Source organism: Hermetia illucens, chromosome 2, assembly GCF_905115235.1.
Source record: "Hermetia illucens chromosome 2, iHerIll2.2.curated.20191125, whole genome shotgun sequence".
NCBI lineage: Eukaryota > Metazoa > Arthropoda > Insecta > Diptera > Stratiomyidae > Hermetia > Hermetia illucens.
Window position 1 is genome coordinate 68831588 of NC_051850.1, and position 4336 is coordinate 68835923.

The 4336-nt window shown below is 41.8% G+C and overlaps 1 long non-coding RNA gene across 1 annotated transcript; it reads right to left on the reverse strand.

Annotated features, from left to right (window-relative positions):
- Positions 1–784: 784 nt before the first annotated feature.
- Positions 785–2016, reverse strand: LOC119649373. Its single transcript, XR_005249125.1, has 4 exons — positions 2002–2016; positions 1646–1908; positions 1324–1577; positions 785–1262 (listed from the first exon to the last, which is right to left on the reverse strand). It is a non-coding gene; the product is annotated as an uncharacterized LOC119649373 (long non-coding RNA).
- Positions 2017–4336: the final 2320 nt, after the last annotated feature.

A 4336-nucleotide genomic window follows, 5' to 3' on the forward strand; every position in this document is an offset into this window, starting at 1 on the left:
GAAGAATGGTATACTTCCGCATGGTTTGACCCAGACTGTGCGAAAGTCCCAGGGCATCAAGGGAAGCCGTGAGGGATGTCTGATATGAATTTTTCATTTTTCAATTTGGCCGAACTCATAACATCTTGACCGATTGACTTGACATTTTAACTATATATTTCTAATACTAGCACTAAGTGAAAGAAAAGGTAGGTGGAAAAGCTCGATGAATCTCTGGTGCAACAAGGGGCGGTAAGATGTTGAACCTGCCCCGCCGTTATTTCGTAGTAGGAGCGGATGATGAAGAGGTTCATTTCTTCAGTCCACTTTATCCGCTGCCTACGCGAACCTGCTGACTAGCGGTTTCGACGCTGTGCTGTCCATTACGGGAGCCCGACCCAGTCAGCAATTCAGACGACTCCCACCGGTTATCCGTACCGGACCTCAAATTTCTCCTTCTTCTCATTGGATGGATTTGCATTTTATACCTAACTGCCAGGTGTTGGGATAGCTTCCTCAGTGAGTAATCTGCAAGACTGCAAAGTTCCTGCACTTTCCTCACCTACCTCCTGAGACGCTGCGGTGGCGTACAGCGGTGGCGTACAGACTGAAGCTATCCATTCCTCCTTTCACAACGGGACTTGGGGCCGGCAAGGGCAGAGTTATTATTGTTCAAGTATCCAAGTCTTTTCGTTGAAGTTTAGGTGAAACTGCCTGGGCGCCCGAACAAATTCATAATCACTTACGCCTGTTTGACTTCCCGATCTTGGGAATAGTCAACAATTGGAAAAATTAATTGTCTGAATCTAGTCCGTTAAATTATAAATTTATTTGTGTAAGGAGAAAGTTGAAATTCTTAATTTGATTTTTATTCAGGTCCGTTCCTAGGTCTAGGAGGCTGCATGCTTACTACTATTCTAGCGGCTGCATAGCGATTATTCAGAGAATATAATAAAAAATATTTAGCATGAGCGCCTAAGTAAATGATATAGTATATGCGTTCTACCAACGGGAAGTGTCTTCATTGCTTCGTCGTGGCAACACTATTTTGATAATCACCACCAGATTTTATCAATCTCCGCACAATTAAGATACACTTTTTCACGTATTTTGAAATACGTCACATTGCAGTCTGCTGTGTTACAAGCTAATTGTTAAAAACAAAAGGAGCCACGCTGCACAAATGGAAACTGACAAAACGGAATATTGGAAAACAATACAATCGAATTTCTTCTTCAATATCTTCAGTAACTCATAGCTCCCCTTCATCGCTCTTTCAATCCCTGGAAGTAAATTCGTTAATATCTAAATACAGTACTTTTTCGACTTTTAATAAATCTTTACCATAAGTGACTTCTTCTTAAGAGCTTCCTTTTCAATCAGTGATTTCACTTTTAATTTCTCTTCGTGAGAATATCTCCGGAACACCTCAAATTTCAACTCGACTTCTACTAAAACAACTAGTTTCTTGTAATAATTAGTTTAATTGATTTGTTTATACAAAAATGTCAAATTCAAAAAACGCAGTAAACAACGTTTGCTGCTAAACTACTACCTGCCGTTTTTAAAGTAAGACATTTCGATAGCCTCATGGGAACCTTAGTAAAAACAATTTATTTTTTGATTTCTTAAAATAAGAAGTTTGCTAACGGCTTTCACTGCTTACCTCGTTGGTTTTCCAGTGATGTCACGTACGAACATTTGTTGTTTTACTTAAAAATAGTGATGAAAAGCAATTCTCTGTCTGTGTTCATGGTAAGCAATTAACAACAGAGAAAGGGGTGTACATATAAAAAGAATGTGTCATGGAACAACCGCTTCGCATTAGCCCATGTGGCAAGGAGTTGCTGCATGCAAAATGGTTCCATGTCAAAATGAACACTCTTCTTACACTTCTTGGCCTCTCCCACTCACCATAAGCAAATATACCTTGAAGAAAAATGTTAATGTTATCCGCATATATTAAGAAAATCTGATGGAAATTTCGTTGCCAAAAATGACAAGCTCTTGCCAAGAATTCACCAGCTCTTTCGAGTCCGCCAAAAAACTTTAAAAGGTAATTTCGAGTACCTATGTCTACTTAGGTCACGTGCTACAGATTGACTGAATTAAACATTTTGCTTTCTTAAATATATTTGGAACCAGTCAAAGTACACCTGGAAAGCTTGACCGATGGAGAGGTGGTTCTTTTCCGTTCTGGAACACATTCAACATTCAGTGTGTGCTTCCAAAATCCTTGACGTTCATTCTTGTAGTCACAATAATAACTACCACTACAAGAAAAAAACCTGCAACCCATCAAATAATCCGGAAGGATCTAATAAAGGAAAGCTCAAACTTCATTTACATCAGGCAGTCGCGCGACTCCAAAATGGTAAACGTCTTTATAGAATTAGTTAAAAATAGGCGATGTTATAGCCTCGGAAAAATGCTAAGGTGCCCAACTGAGTCGACGTGGCAGGACGGGCACCGGTCCTGTCGAGAAATGGGCAAGGGTTCTTGACGCATGGACGAAATCAGGAGGTAAGTAAATTAGTCTGAACAAAACACATACGTGCCTGCACGCTAAATGCTGGCGTCCTAACTAGAAATACCAAAGAACCTGTAAGAACTCTTCGAAAAAGGGGCATTGATATCTGCGCTCTTTAAGAAACGTGATGGTCTGGTGTCAAAAGCTCCGACATTGAACGCGGACGCGGTAAAAATGGGTATAAACTTCTCTATTTTGGTAACCCACGCACTTAATATGGTGTTGGCATTGCCATCTCAGAGGGTTCTCATGATACCATTAAAGAAGTCGAAAGATTTGATGATCGGCTGATGAAGCTCACCATTATATCCGCTGATCGCACTATTCACTTCTTCACCGCGTACGCACTATAGACAGGTCGACCTGATGCCGAGAAAGATGCTGACGACTATATCATCATTACCGGCGACTTTAATGGTCATGTGGGTGAAAAGGCAGACGGTAGCAGGTGCCTTGATGGAAAGGGGTTTGGAGCGCGCAATGAGGGTGGCGAGCGTATAATCGATTTTGCGGCCACCCATGTACTTATGAATACATGGTTCATCAAATGATTGTCTCATCTAGCTACATTTCATAGTGGGAACAATAAAACGCAAATCGACTATATTTTCATAAGATGCCGACACTTTACCATCATCACAGATTGCAAAGCCGTTTCCTATTAGACCATCGCACCTCAATATCGGCCGTTGATTGCCGTCCTGCGAATTAATATAATAATAGTCAGGGGCTTGAAGTGTGTTAGAGCACTTCATTCAAAACCGCAACGGTACGCTACAGTGCACTGTAGGAGGCAATGTGATCAGCATTGTCTGCGAATTAAGCCACCGATAAAACAGCGTGAGGATTGCACTCGCCCGCTGCAAATGATCTCACTTACACGATTATCAACCATTATGAATGTGGAAGAATCGTGGAAGACACGATTTACAAAGCAGCCTCTGCAACTCTCGGGGTCACCAAGCCAGGTAAGCGGTACATTAATCGAGATACTTGGCTTTGGAATGACGATGTTGAAATGAAAGTCCGTGAATACTTCGAGCAGATTTCAACTGAAGAATTGGCTCATCTTGCGCTTCCACAATCATTGCCGACATTTGGAGCAGTTCCACCTGTCATCCACGACAGGTACCTACGTTAAACACCAAAGGGCTTAACTGCAACTGAAGTCGATGAGGCATAAAAGGAATGAAATCGGGGAAAGCCACAGGACCTGACGACATTGCATCTGAACACTGAAAAGCCAAGAGCTGGAACCCAACACTGTGGCTCAGTGAATTCTTTAATCAGGTTATTTAGGAAGGTAGAATACCATCTGACTGGCAAGAAAATACCACAGTTTCAATATGGAAAAAGAAAGGTACTCCAGCAGAATGTTCAAATTACCGTCCGGTCCGGTTAATTTTCCATACCATTTTTGAAAGCCTCTTGAATCAAGCCGGATTTGCCAAGAACTGTGGAACTATTGATGCAATACACGCTGCGCGGTTACACATGGAGAAACACCATGAGAAACATTGCCCTCTTTACATTGCATTTCTGGATCTAGAGAAAGCGTTTGACCGTGTGCCACACGAACTCATCTGGTATGCTCTACGACAACATTTAGTGCCAGAAGAACTCTTGCCCTGGTTTCAATTGCTCTACCACGATCCGAAAAGTAAAGTTCGAAGTGTGGCGGGTGTATCAAAACCACTCTCTGGTTGTTGGTGTTCATCAGGAAATTGCCTCTCACCAATCCTCTTTGTTCTTACTATGGACACCGTCACACGGAATATCCAACGTGCAGGGCCCTATACACTGTTTTATGCAGATGATGTTTTCCTA